Source organism: Apteryx mantelli, chromosome 3 (assembly GCF_036417845.1).
Source record: "Apteryx mantelli isolate bAptMan1 chromosome 3, bAptMan1.hap1, whole genome shotgun sequence".
Taxonomy (NCBI): Eukaryota; Metazoa; Chordata; class Aves; order Apterygiformes; family Apterygidae; genus Apteryx; species Apteryx mantelli.
The window spans coordinates 17,282,388-17,308,088 of NC_089980.1; the positions used below are offsets into that span (position 1 = coordinate 17,282,388).

General features: G+C 40.0%; 1 long non-coding RNA gene across 2 annotated transcripts in view; it reads left to right on the plus strand.

Moving 5' to 3' along the window:
* Nucleotides 1-596: 596 nt before the first annotated feature.
* Nucleotides 597-25,701, plus strand: part of LOC106497617 (uncharacterized) — a 77,760-nt gene continuing 52,655 nt past the window's right edge. For both annotated transcript variants that reach the window (XR_001294836.2, XR_001294835.2), the window contains exon 1: nucleotides 597-661. This is a non-coding gene — a long non-coding RNA (uncharacterized lncRNA). The remainder of the gene's footprint in view (nucleotides 662-25,701) is intronic.

Consider the following 25,701-nt stretch of genomic DNA (forward strand, 5'->3'; position numbering starts at 1 on the left):
TCAATATGTTTGACTATACCTACCCATAGATAGCAGATTTAAATTCTATAAGGGAGAGAACTGTGCATTATTCCTAATAAAAACATATTGTTGTACTGTCTTATATCCCAGACAAAACACAGAAGTTCTGTGTTATGAATGATAGTGGGAGAAAACATGCTGAAGAGCAAATGGGATTCTGGATGGAATTTCATCACATGATTCTCTTGTAAACCAGATGTTTGTCAGATTCAGTGGGAGAATGTATCCATCTTGAAATTTTTAATAAGGTTATGTAAAGGATTAAAAGCAAACATTTACAATGTGCGGGATTTAAAGATAATTATATTTCTCTTAAATTTGTTATTTGCCTGGTAGATCATTAAAATATTTACATAATCTGTCCATGGTGCAGTGCACCTCATGGATGGCTTCTTTCATTGTGATGCTTGATGTACGCCCATAGCATCAGAAAAACAAAACATAAAAAGGCTGTTTCACAGACATAAACAATACTTGTGATGTAAAAAACATGCTCTGTTATTAGAAAAAAAAAAAATAGGCTTCAGCCAAACTAGGAGTTACGGGGTAAGATTCTGACACTTGAAGGAGAGAATTACGTTTCCTGATGGAAACCAGTGCCAGCCTCATCCCAGGGGGAACTCGCTGTCGTAGAAAATAGGTATGTTGCTACTGTTGCTGCTGCAACTGCTTTTTCGTTCAGTATTTCTGCCCTTCTCAAGGAAGAAGAGGGAGAACAAAGATGAAAAAAGGGAAGAGAAAGGAGAAAGGGAAGCTGTACTTTGTAACCGGGGCTTCATAAGAGGCTACTCTGCATTTGCTATTTAGTTCATGCCAGCTTCCTTGCAATGCCAGTGGGGCAACGTGGTGGGGCTATATCATTAACTCTCAAGAATATTTTCTCTACTGTCCTTTTTGTTGGCAGACGTTTCATAAGGACACTTCATAGTAGGGTGTATCGAGTGGACCACAGAAATGCACGCATAAAGGCTGCAGTGGTATGGCGTTACATTACTCTTCAAAGAACTGTGCTGAGCAAGCCTATGTGAAGGATTTTTGAGAGTTTTGTGTGAAATAGCATTAAAAGAACAGGAGGATTAGCTAATCATAATCCTTGTTTTATTTTGGGAGATACTCAGAGATACCTCTTCAACTTGGTGTGTTTCTAATTCATGGGAAACAAGGCAGAAAAAAGTTAAAGCAGTAAAATATGAGAGTAGCATTTCCTTTGACATAATCTCCCATGTAGCTATAGGATATGCAAGTTTGCTTGGACTTGAGTTGTATTGTTTTAATACACCAACCAACTTGCTGGGAATTGTAACTAGTATCTATAGCACTTTAATCATTCCTGGTACCAGCAAAATCTATTGAATACAAAATCTCCACCAAGTAAGAAGACAGTGTTAATGTTGAGATACAACGTACTAACCTCTGGAAGTAGGCTTTTGAATGCAGTACTAATTCAACCACATTATGGACCATTTTTGGCCCAGGTGGATATTACAAATGAAAGATACTGCTGATGATCACTATACTCAAGTTAATGATGTGGTAGAAACCTTGACTCTCATGAGCTGAGAACTGTGTTGCTGTGATCTGCTGACCCCCTGCTCTTCTAACTGGCTGTTTACCACCAGCAGCCCTTGTATGCAGGACAACCTGGGAGGGTCCAGTACCGTCAGCTCAAAAATCAAGGAGACATAACTTGCTTGTGGAGTAGTTAAGTATGCAAGAGATTATTAATTCAGAGCCCTTTTCTGTAATGTTTACTACAAAAGACTAACTACCACAAACTTCTCAATGGAAGAAAGCAAAAGCTGTCTTTTAGGAGTCTGAGACATAGAACATGGGTTCTTTCAGATTTTTTGCTTGGGTCATAATAGATTTGGGAGGAGAATATGTGTATATGTGTGTGAGAGAGAGAAAAAGATTAGAATTAATGGAAAATTGTAAAAGTTCTGAAGACTTCACCCAGGACTTCTCTGCAACTGTCTCCTTGATACCAGCTGGAGCTCCCCAACCATTGTAAAAGATCCCCCAAATATTTAGTGAGTACAGTTTAGAGATGGACACATTATTTTCTCAGCCAACTCTCTGCATTCAAGTAGTTGGCAAGGTGGGGCAAGCCATCAGTATTTTGGCTTCCACTTCTGTTGATAAATAACAGCACTGTTGCCCTGTTGAGATATAAAAATGTATCTCAAAAGCACAAAACATGACAGTTGCTGAGAAGTATTTCTTGCATTGAATAATGTAACTGTGAAGTATTGAGATTGTCCTAGAGCATGTTACTAAGTTAAAAATGTCATCCAAGATCAAAGCTTAGTGAGAAATGTATTGCTGAAGCACAGAATCAAAGAGGTTAGGGGTAGGAGACTCCTGCTAGGATTCGGTGTCCAAACCTACACCTACTTATCCCTCCCACTGCCCCCGACTATGTTAGCTAATCTCATTTTAGAGATACAGCACAGGAAAAGATAGAACATGAAATAGCTGAATCTGACTTACTTTGAATGTCAAGTTTCATGTCTTTTAAGTTCTAAACAGATTTATTTCACTTGTATCAGTCAGTTTATGGCAGGTCTACATAAATCAGCAGTTTTGGAGAAGGACCTTTTGTTGCCGACTTGCCTATATCGCAGACTTCAGTAGAATACCTAGTTATATGTGTATATGTGGAAGAGATTTGAGATTCAGCAGTCATCATGGAGTGTCACTTTTCTCATAGCTAAATACCCAGAGGAACTACCTGAAAAGGTTAGCGTATCTATCAAGTTTTTTGGGTACAACAAAGGATCTTGTCCATTCAGACTAAATAAGGTGTAATCTCAGCTGCATGGGTCAAATATTCCAAGTTCATTTACCAAATCACTGGCCAAATGTCACAAGTTCCAGACAGACTTAGAATAGAGCAATGCAATCTATCAGTACTTCAGCATGTTGGAGAGAGAGCGTCAGGGCTGGGAATGTTATTTATTCAGTGAAGCACACGCTAAATCGAACAGCATGCTTTGGATCGGGAGGGTGGGGGTCTAGCACTCATCTTTACAGAGGCTTTTGTATTTCAATGTAGAGAGATTTTATACTCAAAAGAACTGTAACAAAAGCAGTTTAGACTCACTTGCAGTCCAAGTGTATTATTTCTCATTGTTAGACTGCAAAATCTTAAGGAAAATAAGTTTTTGGTAATAATTTTCAGTTCAGATTGGACCTGTGTGGGCTTATAAGGTCATTCGCTTGACTGAGCAACCACGGACGTTGCACAGTGGGAAGTGGGCAGGACTAGTGCTTGACAGCTGTTCTTGGGAGTGATGGCCATATGTATCCCTTGCTACAGGACTGGTTTTCTGATTGAGATCATTCATTTGGGGAAATAGTTGCCTGCGCTCTGAGGGATGATGCTGTAAATTCAGAAATAACGTGGAGCTGCATTGGGTTTACAGGGGCATAAGTGGGCTCTGCTGGTGTCAGCATGACAGCTCCTGCTGGCACAGGGTCAGCTGTCCCACCAAGCCCTTCTCTTCAACCAAAGGGCAGCCACTATCAAGAAAAGGTGCAGAGCAGTGTCTTCCCCTAATTGGCCAAATACTCTTGCGTTCGGATACTCCCAGTGAAGCTTTTGTTGTTGTCTTAGACATGTTTTGTGTCAGTGGGCAAGGCTCACGGCCAGGTAATGTGCTGACACTTGCGTGTGCTCAGAGGAAAGGCATTTTTTTGTGTCTGTGCCTCTGTCTCCTTCTCTCTTTCTCCCATGGTCTGACTCATCCACTTATCTTGTAAGCTTTGTTATCACTGCAAATACCTCTTATTGTGCTTAGATACTGTGCCTATCCGAACGATCTTGTTTGAGATATCTTCATTTCACAGATGAATATAACCAAGTGCACAACAACCCTTAAAGACCTTTGCTAAGGTTGCAAAGTGAGGTAATGTGAGAATCATGATTGCCTGTACAAACTGAATTCAGCCTTCTTGTGCATATGTGTCAAGATACAATCTTTAGTGACGTGTTCACTCATTATTTCTTCCACAGGCCACTTCCCTTAGCTGTCAGTCTGTTCTTTTAACTCCGTTGCTCTGTGTAGTTTCCTAGGTCTTTAAAATAGCAACCTGAAAGCACAGAAATGCTATCGTGCTGACATTCATATGAGCCATCAGTATCCATGGGAAGGTCTGGGCCAGACTGCATGGCATTTTGAAGTGTTTTTTGATTTTTAGAGGGCTAAAATCAGAATAGATGAATCTTCCCTCCGGGGCTAGAGCTACTTATGCAGGAGGTATTCAATCTATGAAGCAGATAGGATCTCATCAGGTAGCGATCCCATCACCAGGACAAGTCTTCATGCTCTGTAGAGCTCCAGCAGTTCCACTGAGTGGCCAAGGCAGTGCTTTACCTACTGTCTCCTCTTCCTTGTATGCTTTGCCAAAATGCATGTTTCATTAGGCTTTAAGGGACTGAAACTACACTGAGGTTATATGATACCGTGTTGCTTTCATGCTAGACTGACAACCGGGGTATGTTTTGAGTTGGTTCTGGTTCTGCAGTGTAGCTGCTAAGTATCACGGCTGTTGTGAGCGAGGAGAGTTCATTTGCAGCTACAGATAATTAACACGCTGTTGACATGATGAAAATGTAAGCAGTCTGCTCTATCTGCAGTTTACCAGATGTAAGGGTGACCTGTTGTTGTTATGCAGCCCACCGTTTCCTTCCACTTCCCGTTCCCATTATCACGTTTTTATAGTTTTTCTTAATGAATGCTCCCCGATACCTTAGAAGTTCAGCATGACTAGCTGGGCAATTCATGTCTTCCCTTCTGCTTTACCTACCCATGGCTTTTGGGTGTTATCCTGGTCCAGGTCTTTGCCTGGACCCTAGTAAGAGGGCTGATTCAGTTTGAAGGGAGAGGACCAAACAACTCACTAAACTCACTAGTCCTCACACATGGCCAGACCTTTTCTTGTTCTTGATTCCATGCCCACATTACCCCCGTTTTGACCCAAAGAAACACTGAACAACTCCAAAACTGGCTATCTGACAGTCTAGTTAGCGAGAGCTAGCTTGAACAGTGTTGTAGATTTAAGCTTGCAAGTCTGTAGGGCTTTACTAAGTCTTTATTTTCATTAGAGCATGAATGCGTGGCATCTATTGGTTCATAACTTTTATCCTCACTTTTTTAATTTAAGCTAGTGTGTTATTCAGTAAATCCAACCTGATTGTACCTACTCTAGCAAAAGCGTCAAGCTGGTATGAAAATAAATGCCTGTACAATAGCGATTGACTCTTTAAAAAAAAAAAACTTCATTAAGTAACCATCAGACATGCTGCTGTTGCTATTTGTAAAGCTGTTGTCTTTCGTCAACTTGTTTTTGCACTAGGTTTTGAAAAGCCATTCAGAATTGCGTACATATGTGAATATAATTGGCTTTCCAATTTCACAGCTTATCAGAAGGAGAAAAGGAGAAGGGAGGAAAACCCTAGATATTTCAAAGACAATAAGTGCATTTGATGTAATGGTCTATGATTTTGTCTTTTGTTGTTTAACCCAGAATTGAAGAAACAGATGGTAAGATTTTCTAGGAAGCTTAGAACAGAAGCCAGGCTAATACAAAACTGTTCAGCTATCAGACAGGGTAAATCCATTCTGTTGCCTTTTTTTTTTTTTTCCAAATCACAACCCATCAAAAGAAAGGTTTAGCTTCATAAAAAGATATTTACCAGGAAGCTTTTTGCAAAGGAGAAGGGCATGCTTTGTTAAACCAGATGCATTTTATTTTTCTTGGAACCAAGATTTATGAAAGCACTATGCTCATATTTCTCCATATACAGTAATTGGAACTCATTATGCTAATTGTATTTCCATTATCACTAATTAACAATCATAGTGACCTGGCCCACAGTCTAATTTGTCTTTAATCTGTTTTTGTATAGGGAGTTTTACCCTGTAATTTCAAGGTGATAATTCTATTCAGCACAACTTTATTGAATAGTGGAATGTAATACTTGTAATATTTAGGGCTGTTCCCATTTATATAGTTTAAAGGAAATGGGAACTGAATTTATTCCTGTCCATGCTGTTGCATTAGCGTATCTGACTCCCTTTTGCATTCTATTTAACCTACCTGTGTTATACTTAACTTGTACTCAGGTTATCTAGAGCAACTGGAGGTTAGTCAACATTTACTGATGAGATTTGCGAGCTGTGAAAGAAAGTGTGTGTGTGTTTATTGGTTTAGAAATCTGTGGGAATCTACAATTTTTCACGTTGTGACAATTCACCTGCAGGAAAACAAGGTTTTCCTTAAATGGTGTTTTTTTGGTGTAGTATAAAACATGTCCTATGTCTTGAGGGGAGGAAAAAACCTTTCTGAGCTTAGCATGAAATGTGTTTTGCTTTTTTCTTTTTGCTTAAACAACAAGTAAATGCTTGTTTGCTTTTTCTCCAGGGTTTGTTGGAATTCAGACATTTTGGGTTATTTTCCGCACAGTTTCAGCGTCAGGGAAATGAGCAGTGCTGTGCCATTGGGGTTTCGCAAATCCCTCTCCACTGCTCATGCCTCTTGAGCTTAGTGTTGCAAAAACACTCTCAGTGACTTATTCTAGGCAACCCTGATGTTTTTCTTTGGTGCTGCTCACCTACTGCCCTTTTCCCACTGCTGATTCACTGGCTGGGCATTGCTGCCGATGTCATGTTGTTCCTGTCCTACCCACTGATTGATTGATACCAATAATACTGTGCCGTGCGAGCCCTCTCCCTTAAATCCTTGGCTTATTTCTTGGCTTCCTATCCACACCAGGTGCCACCTTTCAGTGAGGTGGGTACTAAATTTATCAGATTAGCTTTATGATTGTGTACCCTTTGCACTGCCCCTGCTGTGCGTCGTCGTTGAGGACTTTTGAAGCTGGGAGTGACTCTAATCTGAGCCATTGATCTATATTGCCGCTTCCATTCTCACCCTTTCTGTGCCAGGAAAAGCCTGGGTCTTTGGGCAGAGTAAATTGATGTCTTTTGGTGCCAAAATAGCTCAACAATTTTACATCCTTTGTTTATTTGGCCCTGGATGGATAGAGATGCATACATACACTATATATATATACACACACATATAGGATATACCTATGGTGGATGTATTTTTTATATATATGCAGATATTAAAAAATATATGTGTATATATGTGTATATATATATATACACATAAGCACACACATGTGTGCACTCACACACACACACACACACACATATATACGCATATATTTTGCCCAACCGACTATTTCCCATTTGCTGTCCGAATGTCTTCTCCTGTTGCAGCTCTCTCTCCACAGGGTCTTCTTTCCCCCTACATGCTACTTCCCTATGTTAGAAAGAGATGTATCACTTCACCATCACAAATCCTCGCAGCTCCTTCTCTTTGCTCTGCAATGTGGCACCCTCCTGTATCCTGCCCTGCTTCTGCGTGACCCTTCCTCCCTCCATGGGGAGATCTGCTAAAGCTCCCAGGGTCAGATCTGACTTCAGCTGCCTGGACAGCACAGCCTTTGCACAGTAAATACTCCTCCTTCACCAGCACATAAATCAAGGAGTACCACCTAATCAACAAAATAATCTTAATCAATGCTTTCACCGTCTGGCTTTCCCTAGCAAATAGAACTCCCTGTTGATGTTTCCCGTCCTCCCTTCTGTTATACCAGATGGTGTACGTTCCAGTCTTTTTATTATCCTTCCCTGACCACGACACTTCACTCAGTCCAGAGATCTTCATACTGCATCCCCTGAGTGTTCTCATCAGCAGCTCTGTCCTGCTCGCTGCATCTTGTTGTTTCAAGCATCTTGCACTAATGACCCTCTTCTTTTTTCCCCTCTTCACATTGATATTTTTCACAGTATTCATTCCCGTAAGTTGGTCAGCTGATATCTGGTACCACATATGCTTTAACCATCACATAACCTAAGTGACCTCAGAGTCCATATAAATGTTGGCAGCATGTAGGCTGATTTTATCCTCCCATGTTAGAGCTTCCTTCGTGTACTTTGTGAGGAAGTGCCCATGGATAAATTCTTCAGGATGAATTCAGAGTATAGTAACCTCTTCCTTTCCTTTTCCCCCCTTTTTTTTTCCTAGAGAAGATTGCAGAAGTTGATCTGCTTCACATTATGTACAATTACCTTGTTGCTGGCTAGGATGACATAATAATGTAAGCATCAGGTCTGAAGAACTGTATTTCCTAGATGTACAGCTTTGATTCATGCCTTTGTCCTTCTGAGGTGTTTATTCTGAGAAACAGATTGCATATCTGTGCTATAAAAGGGAAAACAAGAGGCAGGAATTGTCAGGCAGAGGCCCTAGTAGAATATTGCACAAGTATTGCATAGGCTGTATGTTTTGTGGCATTATCTGTGGTATTGAGGGTAAACAGCATAAGAAAGGCTCAGTCTGATGCTCAGCAAAGGTAATAAGTTATCTCATTAAAGGTACCAAATCCTCTCCCTTTTATGCTTTTATATATAAAGTAGGGGCATTTTGTGTTATCTGTGCTGTAATAGGCTCTCAAAAAATTTGGCCTTTCCTGAAGTCCTATGGCAGAACAGCACTCTGTGAATTTAAAACACATATATAATCTGTAATTCACAGCTTGAGTCAATGAAGTAACTTTCCGCCTCTGCTGCACCCCCATACCGCTTGGCAAGATGAGACGAGCTTGGCCTCAGAGCCCCTTACAGCACCAGCAGTGAGGCTCAACAGCAGCAAATCCCAGGCTGAATAGTTCCACATTCAGCTCTGACAGCCCTCACCTGAACCACTTGGGTAGAGAAACACAGTCTCCCCAGGCTACCCGGCTTTTGAGGCTGCAGTGCCCGTTTCCCTAAACATACACTCGCTTAATACAATTTGTAGCAAATATAATAGCCATGTGGAGTTGAAAGAGAGGCTGAGTATCTAAATTGCAAAGACCACAAATCAGTCATTGGGTAGATAGATATGCTAAGTGAACACCATTTTTCTGTAGTATCTGACAGAACTGGAAATCACAATGCAGGGAGATTTTATCACAGAGGATTTTCAATTTGTTGTTTAGAAAGATGGGTCAGTAAGCATCCTCTTTATCCGTAACGACTAAAGAATGTAAATAATCTTCCTGTAACCATTTTTCATGTAAATTTTGTATCTAGATGAGGTATATTGCCTTCTAGGTATTTTTCTCCAAAAAGGCACATAAGTTGTTTCTTTTTTTTTTTTTTTGTCCTCCTGTTAAAAGAAGCACTGCAGACTAATAGCTCTTTCATTCATCATGGAGGTTGATACAGCTAACATTTTAAGTGGTATTGTCTGCCAGTAATACTTAATCCCATTGTTGAAGATTGCAGGGCAGAGAATGTGTTTTCTTCATAAAGGTAGGCTGTAGGGAAAAGTTATGACTATTTAATTGTTAAGCCAAAGCACAGATTGTAATGTAGTGTCAGAAGGGTTGTATGAGCTACTTAGTCTAAAGGAAAGCCTAAACCTTACCTTCTAATTTATTCTACTTCTTAACTGTTCGATAAAAATGTTTATCAACTCCAGTGGTTTGCATCACACTCTCTCACACGAGTTGGCTGTTCAGAAAATACTGCTCCTCCTCTCTGTTCCTGCAGTGCTCTTTTGTCTGGTGATGAAGGAGGGCTTGAAACATATATTGCCATGCAATATGGGATCATATGTTAGGAGAAGAAAAAAAAAGTGGTCTAAGTAACTCTGATTAGGATTTTATGAACAGAGGAGACCTTTCAAATTAATGGCCTGTGTAGGGTAGCTCAAGGGGCTTCCCCAAAAGTTTTCTTGAAGTCCAGCGGTTGTGATCTAATTTCAGATATGTCCTTTATGACTTTGTTGACATGTCAATATGACTTCAGTCATCTATTGCATCTATTGCAACCTTTAAGCAGATGTCCTCCCTGTAAAGAAAAACAAAAGTGCGCCATATTTTGAACCTTAATTTGTCTAATTTGTACTTCAATCCATTTAATCCTGTTGAGCCTGTCAGCTAGATTGATGAGTCATCAATTATCAATTTTCATTCCCTTTGATAATAAACACTTACAAACTAATAAATTATCCTTTAACATTTTCTTCATTAAGATAATAGATTGAGCACCTTGAGTCTCTCATTTCAAGGTATATTTTCCATTCCTTTATTCATTTACCTGACTCCAAATTCTCTCCAGTTTTTCAACATCCTTCCAAAGTATAAGTATATCTGTCCAATAGTTCCTCCACCACAATGAAGGATGCAGTTACATGGCCTACACCTGCCTGCAATGTGTCTGTTTATTTAGCAACAGATCACACTAACTTTCAGCTTTTTCCAGCAAATTCTTCCACAAGTGATTATTCACAATGACCTCAAAGTACTGATTTCGAGGACAGAATAACTTTTCCATTAATTCAGTTTTGTTTCTGGCTATATGACCAGACATATTATCAGGCTGAGATGTGTATTGTGTACTCAGCAAGACGGAAGGATCACCAAGTAGATGAACTAGGAATTGTTGTATATTTGTTGTTTGTGAGGATAATATAACTAGGTGTTTGGTCCCTGAATAGGGAAGCAAAGGGAGATCTATCTGAGTATCTGTGAGGATTATATGGCTGTAAAGTCTTAGGCTGGGATTAGTCCCAGTGAATAACAAATACGAAAGATAGAAGGAGGGTGTGAAGTTGCCACTTTGGATATGGTGGTGTGAAAAGTAACAATGGATTGTTAAATTGTGCTCAGACTGTGCTTGTGTCAGAGGCTGCAGATCTCAACACTCTAGACAATCAAGCAAGCTCATGAAAAGACCTCCAGTTGTCCTGTTCTCTGGCAGGAAGGCTGGAAAAAAATTCTGCAAGGGATAGCTGGACAACGCAGTAGTGTGCTGTTTTCCCGAAAACAAAGCATTAATCTTTATTGCAAATTTGGCCGAGCCTCTCGTGTTCAAGGCTAAAAAGTTCTGCTCTTGATGATATGGATGTCCAGTATTAATAACTCTGAGACCACAGTGAAGAACTTGGAAGAGGCTGTTGGGGGAAGGACAGTCAAATAATAAATGAGCACCAGGTCATAGAAGCCTGCAATTGAACCTCACGGCTAGGGAAGTGGTATAAAGCAGGAGGATTGGGTTTCATAGAAAACTGAAAGGAGAGGCATTTGTAGGATAGCCTTGTAGAAATATGAATGCATTTATTTATTTTAATGATTTCATTAATACTGTGGACTCCTTCATGTAATTATTATAGAGAAGCACCAATGAGAGGAAAAAAATACAACAGAATTGACTTTGTGAGGAACCTAAAAGACTACAATATAATTCTTCAAAGATATTAAAGTAAAATGAAGTAAACTCTTCTGATAGCAGAATACTTAACACACAGTATGTATTCAATCCTTTTTTCCCTTGTATGAAACGTAAACTCTAAAAATGGAACCTCTCATTGCTAGGCTGGAAAATTATCTATAAATCTGTGGCAAAAAGGTTCAAACTCAACTGAAAAAGAAATATGGATGATAGGAGGAGGAACAGCCTAATCTGGATATTTCTTTATTTTCTGTTTTGTGGAAGAAAAGCTCCGTTAATATTGGTTTTTTTATTAATAAGACTGTGAAACAAGATTTCATCAAGCAAGGTACTTAAGCACAGAACAGTTGGAAGGTACAAGAAAGAGTTTATAACTTTCCATGGCATATATCACAGATAGGGAATGCTAGTGCATGTCATCTCCACAAGCTCGTCTCTTGAAGTTTCGTCAGAAATGTTTGCAGTTCAAATAGTGTTTAATGAAAACAAGCTAAACATACTCCAGAAACTTGAGCATTAAAGGGAAAGATCCATTCAAAACAACATTGCCGAAATAGCCAAGGTTTATATAGTAGTAAAGCCAAGTTTCATTATTCATTTCAAACATGGGTTTGCCCACCATGGCTGAACCATGGGTCTGCAGGGCTCTGCAGCAGATCTCAGTGAGGGAAAAGCCACTGTGCCAATATGCCTTGGGGGAACTGTACATTTAAATCCAAAGACCACAATCCTCCATAGCATGAGCAAGCTACAGGACACCACTCTCATTCCGGGTAAAAGAAAGAAAGGCCCATCTTATTATTTCAATCAATAAGAATAAATAAATAAAGAGCTAAAAGTGATTTACATCAATAAAATTGGCCAAAAATAATCTTATATTCTAGGAGTAGGTCAGAAGAACAAGGAGTTACTTCCCCAATCAACAGTGAATTTCTACTTCTTCAGATACATGTTTTGTTCCATTTTTTCTACCTTTAAACTGTGTTTAGCACAAATATACTCCAAGTAGCCTGAAATTTCTGTAGGGGCAATAGGGCATCAACTCAGTATCTTTTCAGAATAGTGGACTAGTTCTGGGCTCCCTAATGTAAGAAAGACATGGACATATTGGAGTGAGTCCACCAAAGGGCCACAAAGATGGTTAAGGGATTGGAGCATTTCTCATTTGAAGAGAGGCTGAGAGAGCTGTGACTGTTCAACCTGGAGAAGAGAAGGTTTGGGGGGATCTTATCAACAGGTATAAATACCTGATGGGGGGAGTAAAGAAAACGGAGAGAGACTCTTCTCAGTGGTGCCTAGTGACAGGACAAGGGTCAATGGGCGCAAACTGAAATACAGGAAATTCTTATTAAATGTAAGAAAAAACCTTTTACTTTGAAGGTGGTTGAACACTGGAACAGGTTGCCCAGAGAGGTTGTGGAGTCTCTGTCCTTGGAGATGCTCAAAATCCAACTGGACACGGCCCTGGGCAACCTGCTTCTACATGACCCTGCTCTGAGCAGGGAGTTGGACTAGATGATCTCCAGAGGTCCCTGCCAACCTCAGCATTTCAGTGATTCTGTGACTAGTTGTACTTTTGTGGAGCCAGTAGGCATGATGATCGTGGCTCCAATCTAACCACTACATGGTTCTGTAGCCTATGTCAGTTGTACGCTTCGGGACACCTGGGACTACATTGGGGCCACTACTGCAGTGTGTTTGGTGTCTGGTGAGGGAGAGAGGGAAATTATGGTTCATCCTTTTTTGCGTGCTTTTCAGCTGAAGAGTCCAGCCTTTTTGTGGAAAGGTCAGTGAATAAAGCAGCAGACACATCTTAGTTTGTAATATAGAGCCTTCAGCTGGCTTTGACTCCGTGTGTGCCCACAGGAGAGAGAAACTGCTTCACCTTTTAAGACTGTACCTGAAGAGCCATATGAGCCCAAAGGAGAAAGGCCAGGGATAAACACCATTCAAATAATTCTCTGCAAGTTTAAGTAACTCTTAAGTCAGTGGGCTATCTAGATGTGGAAGGGCAGTATACTTAATGAAGTGCTTCTATCTGTGCCAGCCATGATGAATCAAAGAAAGAAATTAGGACTGAAACTATGATCCAAACCAGTCAGGATTGTCTGCTGTGTTTTGTGGAGCCTATGTCTCCCTCCAGAGTTTAAAGACAGAAAAGATGGTATTGGTATTACATGTGTCGAGCAGAACACATGGGCGCTTGGAACATCCTGTGCCAAATTCATGAGCATTTTACAGTCTTCTTTGTGAGAATCCATAGAAAGCCAGACCAACATTTTCTGAAAGATCTGAAAAAATTATTAAAAAGTGGAAATGCATGTTGTGTGTGATTGAAAACTCTTCCCCTTTGAGCAAAGAGATTCTATCAAAGGGAACAAATGCATTGCAATGTAAGGCTATCACATCTGCAAATGCAAGCTTGAAATACCTCTGAATTTTGTTTCCCTTTGGTTTTAAGTTCTAGCTTAATGAAATTTTTTTTTAAAGATGTAATAGATTGGCACAGTTGCAGAGCACAATACAAAGAAACTGGAGATAAAACTGATTTATTGTGTAATGTTGACCAAGAATGTTGCATCCCTGCCTTACACACCTCATCTTCTGCTATACTTGCTTATAGGCATCCATTATGAGAATGGATTAGTACAGTAAACAGAGATAAACTAATTTCTTAAAGTTGTATTCTGTCATCATTCACAAATTTTAAAGTTTCATAATAACTTCTGCTCTCTTACATTCATGATCTACAAACCTCTAAGTTGTGGTCAATGAGAGAACCTACCTCTCTCTAAGTGGTCGAATTATTGTATGCAGCATGTGTTTAGCAATGTCAGTTCCTTTCTCTTTTTGATTTTTCATCACTGCTGCTATTTAAAGCTAACAAACTAATAAGGAGAGACACTTTGAGCAAAACTATCCAAACTAGAGCACTCCAGAATCCCAGCCCATATTACTGACTAGGTGCTGAAAGTCACAGCAAGCATCACTCAGACCTTCCTGTTGCTGAAAGTTGAGGATAAATCAATTAAATGTGCAGCTTTTAACTGTGAGGTGGCAAGAGAGTTCCAGTGATTTCCACTGTCTAATAGAGATGTGCAGTCCATTTCCTGATCACCGAAGAACTTGCACGCTTGACTCTTCCTTAAGATCAGTTTACTGAAATTCTCTAACTGGGTTGACCTTAAGATGATGTCTAGATGACTTATTTGCTACTGGCTCACCAAGGAGTGCAGGTATGACAGCAATAGGGGAAGTGATGGGAAATGGACCCCTGGGTTGGATGCCACAGTTGGAGAAGACATCGCTGAGGCCTGAATGCAGAGATGCCCTCTCTGCCAGCCTGGAGTGCTCAGCACAGACCAAGTTGCAGTTTGGGGAAATAGTTTTCCAGGACTCTTGTGTACAAGGTTTTGTGGTTGACAGACAGCTAGTTGTCTTTGACTGGGTTGCTCCTGGAAAATATTTTTCAGACCTTTGAATATCTGATTTATAGCTACCCACCAAAAAAAAGGGGGGGGGAGAGGGAGTACCTGTAGTATAGGAGGCAGAACTGTTGTGAGAAAAGATACTTCTAAGAATGGCTTGTTCTCTGTGATTCCAGGTGTAACAATGATAGACTCCAGTGATTCTGCTCAGATAGTACAAAGCAGGTCTAAAATTGTTGTATTTGATTTTATCCTGTGAGTCCAGAGACTGCGATTTTGTATGTTGTTTTAGGAGATGAAACAGGATGGGATCCTGAGCTGGTTTTGCTGCTAGGTACTGTGGCAAAGAAGTGCTGAGTAACAGCAAAAATGGTGTAATCTGTAGCACACGGAACCTACCCTGAGTACAATTGAAATCATCAGTCAAATGCTGTATTACCCCCAGACTGCATAAAAGACGTGTGGCCAGGCTGTTGTGATGCTGCAGTGACTAGACAGCTTTTGCTGTTGATTTAATGTAAGAACAGCTGCAGTTGCACCAGAGAGATTGTGCATCGGTGCAGTAGCGGTGCTGGCCTTGCTCGGACTCCGCTGCGCTGGTAAATGATGTGGCTGGGAGTGGGGCCAGCAGAGAGGGCTCCAGCTTTCTCCATAAACTCTGCCTGTAGCATGCATCCTCTGAAGCCAGGCAACTGCAAAAATCCTGTGGCGATCACCAATATTAGTTGTTTCGGCCATTCAGAATACCATGAGACTGGCTTCTAAGTCATTCATTTGTTGGTTTACAGGAATAATTTGTGTAGGATTTTTTCTCAGTTTGTCTTTGATATGTGATCTGACCAGGTGCTGTCCTTTTTCAAGATGTATTTTTCTCTGTAGCCATCAGGGCTATAAATGCATTTAAAATAAAGAAATGAAAATGGAACCTTAGCTTTTCTTCTACAGTTTCTTGGTTCTAGAGATTGGAGTTTTAAGAAATACACCCAGGACCCTGAGTTTTATGATAAAATGATGAGATGATTCTGAACTACTGTTAGAGACTGACCTGGAGATCCAGTTGCATGTGCATTAAGTTACCATGAAACATCTTGTAAGTCTCCTAAGTCCCTTCTTTCTCCAAGGACTATGCCAGGAGCAAGAGAGCTTGCTCTGAGAGCCTGAGCAGATAAGTTGTGTTTGAAACCTGGCAGCATCACCACTCCCCATTTCAGACTAAATCCAGTTGCATTCCTAAGGCCACAGCTGTAAAGCAAGTTTGTGGTTTTATTTTTGTTCTTTTCAAGCCATATTTTTAGTGCACCCTGTAATAAATCTTCATGTTTTGATTATGTGCAAAAAGACAGTGACTGGAGACAGAACACAGTGCTACCAAAATAAACTCACTTAATGTGCTATGGCCCTGCCGCAAGCACGGACTCCCCTCTTTGCCCAAACTTAATCTCATTTGAAGTGGTGCAGTGTGAAACGTGGGCAGAAGGGAAGAGTCCTGTCTCAATGAAAAAGAATTAAAAGCGAGCACAAATATACATGTTGGCAAAAAGTGCGCAAAGTGCTGCCTAGCAATTTGTGAGACTGTTTGGACAGTTTGGGGAACACATTCCGAATTAACAAAAAGGAGAAAGCAGGACTTGTCCTACCAGCTCTTGAACGTGGCAAGTTGGCCACCGTTTCATGATGCTGAAGGTAGCAATTTGCTTTCGTCAAAAATGAGTCATTTGGAGCCACCATAACCAAGATGTAGCCATGCCACAGAGACTGAGCGAGCGCCAGAAGAACCAGGGGGCAGCCAGCGTGGGTGCTCTGCTTCTGCTCACCAGCACGGTGGCACCCCAAGGTGCTCGGCAGCTATTGCCATGTCCCCAGACAGAGCCATGTCCCAGCTCCCACCCAGCTCCCGTGGGAGATCCCATCCACTTGACGCTTGATGGCAGCGTGCAAAAAACCCAGATAATGTCACTGGTGCAAGGGTGCGACTGGGCTTTATGGTGATTTCTCAAATGTTTTTCATGACCTCTCTCTATGCGTGAGAAATTTTTGCACACTTTTGGTGACGCCAGGTGTGGGGGGCTCGGTTCTGCACTGGTACACGCTTGTGTAACACTGGTGTCGATGGCAAAACTCATTGCTGAAATGAAAGAGGATGAGGCGTGTGCCGAGTGAACACGCTAAACACAAGTACTGGGCAGTGCTGAGTTGTGCCACCACTTCTCCAACATAGTCAAGACTTCCCAAAATGGGTCTCGGGCAGCAGCCAGCACTGCTCTGGCCTTCAGCACTTCCTAGGTGCACGTTGTGTACACCTATACAGCCTTCATCAAAGCTGTGCTTTGCCTTGGGCCACTGCTTTCAGGGCTTCTGTACCAGGCAATAGTTGATTAATGCAGCCTGTGCATTTGTAGATCATCTGCGACTCAGTTCACTGATAGGCAGGTGCTTTGGTTAAGAGGAGACTTGTCTGAAATTCAAAATGTTTGTTTAGGGCTACATTTTCAAAAGCACTTGGTAAACTCTGCAGAAGCCACTGGCTTTTGAAATCTGGACTATGAAAGTGCAATTCAAAGTTAAAAAAAAAGGTTTTGGCATTTCCCTTTTGAAGTACTTCCTTTTATCAAATATATTTTGCTTGATCTTTTTCAGTGAATTTACCTCAGTTTGTCAATGCAAATTTTAGCTCAATGACCATCTTTAATCCTAAAATTCTAATTTTGCTAGTCTTTCCTATGTTAACTTAATGTAATTTTCACTGTAAAACTTAGGTTTATGAAATTCTGTTCAATGATTTCTCATATTTCAAATTGGGTGGTGGGGAAGAGGTTGAGGCTAAGGAAAGATTCTTCCAATTTTTTGGGGGGAGGTGGAAAAGTTATAACAATATTTGGAAGTTTGGGATTTATTCTTCATTAGCTTTTTCCTACATGGTGAGTGAGTGCATTTCTGCTTTGAGCCAAGTTTTTACTACCCCTTGAAAAGCTGGGTTTTATTTTCTCCCATACTGATCTCTAGCAATTTTCTATTTTCTGAAAGAATGAACTTCCCAGGAATTCCTAGAAATATATATCTAGTTCATAATCTCTAAATTAACCAGAATTTCTATTAAACTGTAAGTAAGGTACTTACTTTAGAAATATGTGTTCAAAGGAACCACTAAACTTCATGGCTATATCAATACATACTTATCTCCTAATGCTATACGTGTTTAATATATATGTAAATAAGAGTTATTAGCAGAGATTGCATGTTTGGCTCTAACTGTGGGTACCAGAAGATTACCCTGGGGATCCTTTAAACTCTTCTGTGTTTTATTCCACAAGAGAATGATAAGATTTTTATTGAATTAAATTTAGTTTTATTTAAATTATCTTGATATGTACCCAGAAAGTGTCTATTTAAAGGAAAATGTATATCTGATTTCAGAGACTCAGAATGGATACTTCTGTACTTCTCTTTGGTCACAAGGGAATATGACAGGCACATTTCGTTTCAATATTACTTTAATTAGGTAAGAGCTGATATGGAAAGTGTGTAGTTCCCTGTAATTTCATATGGACATTTTCTAACCTTAGAAGCAGACTGTGAAGAGCTATCCCTACGTATCAATTCATGGGGTGAGCCAGAGTGGATACTTTTTGACTTTGTCATCTATTTCTGGTTTCCTGGCAGTATTTTTCCTTATCAAATCTATAAGTTGTGTCATTTCTATTTCTTCATTTTTCTTTGAATCAGTGAAGATTTTTTTTCATTAATGGTTATGAAATGTCACTTATATTCTTGGCATTTGTATTTCAGGAAGAATTTGTGTGTCATTTTTGCATGCTTGGCACATACAAAAAATGGAATTTATGAGTTATCTCTGCTTACGCTGTAACTGCATTCTTGGCTTTGCATTCACTAAATGAACTTGGAGCGCATAAATTACCTCATCTTAGGCATACTCAAAAAGGGATGTGCAAGTCAAAAAGTATGTAGGATTGTGTATGAAGAAGTGCTTTAAGTTCTGTTTTGGACAGGCTGGTGCAAAGGCTATTTTGGTATGGTGGTAAAGCACAACTAACTGCACAGTTTGGCTTTTGCATTATTCATGACTTGCCTTCAGAAACTGACTGCAGGAAAGCCAACTTTTCAAGGCTGGTTTCTTAAGAAGGATCTCTTGGACAAGCCTTGTCTGAAGTTCTCTGCCCCTCAGGGCAATAGGAGTATTTCCCAAAACCTCAAGAAAATTGAAAACCATGGGATTTTACAGGGGGGGAAAGTCTGTTTTGACAGTTGTTGTGGATTTTTTGTTTAGTTTTAGTTTTAGTAGTGGTGTGCTAGTATAGGTAGCTGAGACAGAAAACATGCTCATGTTGCAGGGAATGAGGATTGCAGATCTTCCAGTGAGGAATTTGTAAAAAGGCATGTCGTAGAGAGGAGGCTGAACGGAGCTACTCCCAGGCAGCTGAGCTGCATGTTGCACAGATGTGGGGTAGCAATACCACATCTTTATTTAAAAGATAACCAAACAGAACAAATAAAACACAGGAAATTCAGGCTTCCTCTGCACCATCCTTATGATCAGCCTGGAGAACGCCCTGTGGCTTGGGGTCGGATCCTGCCAACCTATTGGCCAAGAGTGGCCGAAAACAAGAAGGGAAGAGTATGAGAGCAAGGCAAGCACTTATATATGCTCGGAGCATTGCACAGGAATTAGCCCACATGTAGGTGTCCTCACCAGGGGACCTGCCTGTTCATTGTGGGGCAAAGAACGCACTAGGATCCATCACAAAATTAGGAGCTGGGTTTGAATGATAGAGCTAAGCAACTTCATAAGAGCAACACACCATTTGCTGCAGCGAAGTATAGCTGACTGCTGCGGGGATTTGTGTGCATCCTGCAGAGTTTCCCTAGCATGGTGTGTTTCTTATCCACACATCAAGAGTTTGTTCAAACTCTGATCTTTCCTTTGACAGTGTCTACATTTCTGTTGCGTTAAGGGAAAGGAGAAACTGCAAACTGATGCATCTGTATTCCTACAGAGCTCTTGACTCTTACGGAAAAAACTGACACACAAAAAAAAAAGATTTAAAAAAACCTTTCAGAAGAAAAAAAGTCAAATTTTATAAATAATGCAATATCCATATTTTGAAATTCTACCAACAACATAGCCTTCTTGAGAAATTTTAGCTCCTTCCATTGTCAAGTTTGCTAAAGTATAAGTTGGGCTGATTAGGTTCCTTTTCTTAATTCAAAGCTTTGGGGCAGGAATCTCAGCTAATATAAATGTCCCTCATGGGCCAGATTAGCTCTCAATATCTAATCTAATTTGAATGTTTAAGTGGCTTGGATTTTTTCCCATCCTTATTTTTCTTGTAAATTTTTGTTTAATTTTTTTTCTTTCAAATCTATTATCTTTGGGAACTTTCTGCATGCAAAATTTTTTTTATGCATAATTAGATGAAGGAAATTTTAAGAATCCAAAGTTTGTTCTTAAGTCTAAACACAAGCTAAAGTTAAAAAGAAGAGTCATCATTGTAAAATATACTCCAGAGTACAAATCTCCAAAAGAACCCCTAACTGTTGATTAGGGAACATTGAAATATTTCATTTTTCTAGTTTTGAAACATTGTGAAATAAAGCAATTATAAAAAAACCCACTCTATTAAAATGAATATAGAATCAAATTTGAAATGAAACAAACTGATAATCAAACAAATATTTTTTGCCATAATGAAGTGGAAAGTTTTTGATGTTAGCAGAAGACATATTTTGGCATTAGTGAAACTAAGGTAGGAATTAGACTTTTTTTGTGAAGCTTTACTTCAGAAAATTAGAAAGTTTTGTTGAAATTATAATGGAGTACTTTTTTTTGATGGATTTTTCTGATGGAAAACTATTTTTCTATCATGTACTAGTTCAATCCAGGAAGCCCGTGCATCGTTTGAGTGCCGACTTCTGTCACTTGCTGAATTCTTCCTTCCCTTACCCCATGACGAGGTCAACGCCTCCGTCAAGCAAACAGGTTTTGCCGTTCATTTAGTGGCTAAATCAAGAATCCTGAAGTATTTGGACACAGTAAGTCACAAGAAATGATGCCTTATTGCAAATGAAAGGCAAGTGACCTCTCTGGCTACGTGTGCCTGTCCATTCAGGCGCTGAGATGGGACACATTCAAATGAACCATTAATAGCATAATCTATCCCACTGTAGTGAGCCAGTGGTCCAAGATACAACCAACTAACCTGTAAAAACTAGCACATTCATTTCCTTTTTTGTTTTACGGAAGTGCAGACCTACTTATTTCTTCCAGTTACTGGTGTATCAAACCCATATAACTGGGAGAAGATTGTGGCTTTCTTTGTGGATGGTGTGGAGTACCAGTGCCTGTGTGGGTGTGCCTCTTCTAGTTTGGCATTACCAAATTAAGTGTCAGTTTGTGAAATATTTTCTCTTTCTGCAGAGCAGATGGAGTGGAAATGCTCATGTGAGTAAATATTTACCATATATGGACTCCACAATCTGGCTGCATCCTTGCTTATACTCTATAATTTATGCTTTTTAAACAGCAATGAAGAAACCTCAAAAGATTCAGAGGTTCATTTGGATTCTCATAAACACCCAAAAGCTTGGATGCTTTCCTCTGCCTCTTGAGAATTTGCAATTTCAATAGGAAATTTGGTAAAAACACTTTCTGTAGCAACGCATTTAATGCGTTCAGCTCCACTTCCATCTAGATACAGAAAATGCAAGGTAACTGCTTGGTAACAGGGAACATTGACCCAAATTTTTAGACCCTAACACACAGCACAGTTTAGATTCGAATCTAGTGTGATGTTCAAGACAGGGCAGTCTGAATTTTACCTAAAAAAAAAACCCAAAACAGAACAGAATGAATTTTTTAAATATGTAATTCTGATCAAGGACCTATGTAAGAGAAGTCAAATTTGGGTGCCAGTTGTGTATGGTATCCATAAACTCATTTACCATCTCTTCTATTAGTTAAAATTCCAAAACACATTCACCAAGTGGAAGAGGAGAGAAAAATAGGAAAGTTTTATTAATTATACTTTTAAATTATTTTATTCTGAAGATTTATTAGAGGGAGAAGAAAATCCCCTAAAGTTCTGAAGGAATATTAACATAACATGCCTGTAACTCAAGCTGTGTTTAATGAGAGGTGCTGTTTTTTTCTGCCATGAGGGCTACAGTCCAATGAGTGATAGCTATGAAAGAGGTCACATACATATTCATCAAATTCGACATGCACATGTAAACTGGTTTTAATAGGCCATGACAGCAGAAGTTGTGTCAGGCAAATAGCTGCACATGTGCTCATTCCCTCGACTGGCATATTTAGCCATTATCACTCTGGTATCCATGGATGAAATATTAGCTTGTTAACTTAAGACCATCAGTTGTTGCTGATGCTTAGTGGCAACCAAAAAAGCACAGATTCCCTCTGCAACTTTATTATGTGCAGAGCTAGAATTGAATTATTACGATTTCATTGTAATATTTCCATTTCCTTCCCTTATTTATTACAGAGGATATTTGCAAGTGATAAATTGGAATACAGCTACGATATAAATAAAGGGTCTATTGATTCAAAAATACTCCAAGGATTGGATCCTGTTATTCCCATGAATTTCTTGCACTATGCCTCTGATTGTGCATTCAGAATGGACAGTGTTGCCACAGCATTAATTTTGCCATGAGCGCAGAGCAGCACGTGTATTGACACGAAAGAATAACCCAAAGGAAAATCTGGTGCTCCAGGATCCTCCGTGCAGCAGGGGGTAAGCAGCGAGCACTCGGCCACGTGGAAATCGGCACACCTACTGGATTACTCCCTCTTGTTTTGCCTGTGGTGTGACAGTTTGGTTGATAGTTAACCTCCTTTTGCTATTCTGTCATAGAACTGGGGAAAAGGAGTGCTAGACTTTCCTTTTTTCTCTCTTTTAGGGGAATAACACATTTCTACATTAGGAAAAAAGCAAGGAACAGCAATTATGTATGGAAAAACAGGGACACTTTTGCAGTAGCTTTACATTTTAAGAAGGAAAATATACTGTATTGCAATATTGATTCCCCAGAAGAGATTTTTAAAAGGCCACAGACTTTGACTGATATGCGGGATGGGGCTGTGGTGGTGTGTTGGAGGAAGTGGTCTGGATCTACGCAGCAGCAGAAGTACCTTTGTGTGATACAAGACTGATACACTGCTTCACAGGCCTTATTTCTGTCTGCATGTTAACAAACCTGAAGTGGAAGCTAAAAGAAGGCAACAAACCTCAAAAAGAGTTAAAAGCTTGTAGCATTCTAATTATTTATGCCAAGGCGTGAACGCCTTGCTTTTCAAAAGTGGTTCCCATGCATTTCATGAAGAGCTTTTGCAAATACTGAGAGCCAGTGAAAGCAGATGTCAGACTTGGCCAAGGTATGGTGTGTATTGGATTGTAATTTAAAAGTAATAAAACAAGTCAGCACTGAGGCAACTCTTCTCAGTACAGAAGGAAATATTTCCCTCTATAAACTAGTCCCTCCCCTTTCATGTCAGATCAGGAGAGTTAGCTGCCCAGGTCACTGGCACAAAATCTTTGGTGCACAAATAAGACGTGAAAGGCAGATTTTGAGCTGTATTCTCTTGACTCTCGACGGGGTGGGGGAAAGCTGTCAGGAAGCTGGAAGGAGTTTTTCGATTTTTCTTCTGCACAAGGACAATAACTGTCCCCCTGGGGACAGTAATACTGGTTGTGAATTCCTGGCGCATGCTTTTATTGCAGTCGCGGTCCCTCTTGCACATGGCCCATCCCATGAAAGGCTCTTCCTGCCAGGTCTGGTATCAAGTTGGCTAAGGTAGCTTTATCCCATCCGAGAGTTACTCCCGTCCGTGGGGGAATGTGCACGTAGCAAACCACAGTTGCAGTGAATAACACCAAAGACTCAGCTCTGGAGTTGAGGCTGGTGTTTATTTTAAGAGAGTACACCTTGTGATTTTGGACGCCCACACAGTTGTGAACGCCATGGGCAGTGGAGAAAATCTGTAAAATTGAACTCCTGAGACAAATAAATTCATCAGTTATTGTGTGTTCTCCATTAACCATGCCAATTGCAAGGAGAGCAAGGTTTAAAGAGAAATATTTAAGGAAAAGTACAGCATTTCAGTTTTGAGGGACTAATCTGAAAATGGTCTGTTCTTACAAAAGGTGGTAAATTTTGAGAGGATTTTCTGTGCCGAATTGTGTCTCTCAGTCTTCTGAATTTGGCACTATCTGCATCAGAAAGACAGGAGATCATCTGCCGCTGTCCGAAAGTTAGTCTTCTTCTGATCATTTAGAAGTGAGGATGGCTTTGTAGCCTGAAACAGGAGGCTTTATGTCCTGGCCAAAATGTTTCTTAGCATCGGGTGTTGCAACTTCAGGTAGTTTTGATATCCAGATAAATAACCAGTGGTTCTTGCTGGTCTTCTTTATCTCCAAGCTGGAAGATCCTCTTCACTGCAGAGTTGGAGTCACAGGGTCTTTGTGTGCAGGTCACCAAAAGATGAGCGTTTTCGAGTCTGAAGCCTTTCAGACAGTGTCTTCCTAGGCAGTTGTGTAGGAAGAGTCTAGCACAAGGGGTCATGAGTACAGCTCTTAGGTGCTGCTGTGCTATAAATGATGATAATTTAAGAGCAGAGACATTGAGTGTTGACACAAGTTAATCTTTTACTGTTGTTCTATTTCATATTTGTTAATGCAGCAAGTCTGGTTTCAAATATTTTGAAAGAAGACCTGAGGTTGCCCCAGTATTAACTGTGTAAGGAGAAATCTATCCTATAAAAAGACTTTATCTTTTTATTAAAAAATGCACTAAGTCGTGGGAAAATATTCAAAATGAGGAATGATCTGATAAAAAACATTAGAAGCATGGCTTTGGCTCGTATGAACTTTTTCTGAAAGAGAAGGGATGTGTTTGTATATTTCTTATCAAACAGCCCCCAGATTTATTTATATCAATCATTCCTGCAACATGACATGTGAATTAGCAATATTATTTAATTTTGCATTACAGCAACAGGCAACATAATTTTTGATCTTGTCTAGAAGGAGGGGATGGTTTCCAAAAGTGCTCAAAGAAACTGGTTTCCAAAAGGCTCAGAGAAACTGGAGGACTGGAGGACTGGACCTCTTAATAATGTGGAGTGCAGTTTTTGGTCCATCTGGGTTTAACGGCACATTTTTTATGGAAGACAAAAGAAAACTAGCGTTCATAAACCTCCTAGTCATATTGAGAAATCTGTCCTCTGAGCAGGATAATATGCTGCAGTCTTTGTTACAACACTTTTGTGACCTCAGATCAACTTTCTGTCTTGAAGATACAGTAAGGACTACCACTGCATTCACTCCAAAAGGCAAATGTATCTGAGCTTGCAGTTGAAACTCTTCATTTGGCAAGTTTTTTGTTTCTTTTCTGACAAGCTATTGAGCCTTTTTTGATAATGAAATAAATAAAGCAAGTCAATAGTTAATATCTGTAAAAGTGCATATAATTAAATCTTAAGCTTAGTACAACTGTTAAACTGTTCCCTCAGATTTTGATTCGATAACCCAGTCCTCTTTTGGTGATGTCCATGCACTTTGCTGACTTTATTAGAGGGTATGAAGGATCCGAAATGAAGCAAAACCAAAGTGATAGAGCTGGAACTTTTGGTGCTGGGTGTGGTAGGAAATCAGAACGTGTGCATTAGTTTTGAATGAAGTGCCTCCTTGTAGAAAAGGTTCTTGTGTGGTAGCAGATGTCCAAAATATGTGAAGTAAAACTTGTATGTCTGCTTCTTTCTCCTTTCTTCTGAAGTGCTACTCCATTAATTAAGAAAAAAAAATCTTGATCCTAAAGTTTTGTTTTCGAAGGCCTTTCAAATGAGGTTGCTCCTGCGTGACCACCTGCAGCACTCCTGGTCACTCCACACCAGCCGCACTGCCCCAAGCGGCTGGCGTGGCATT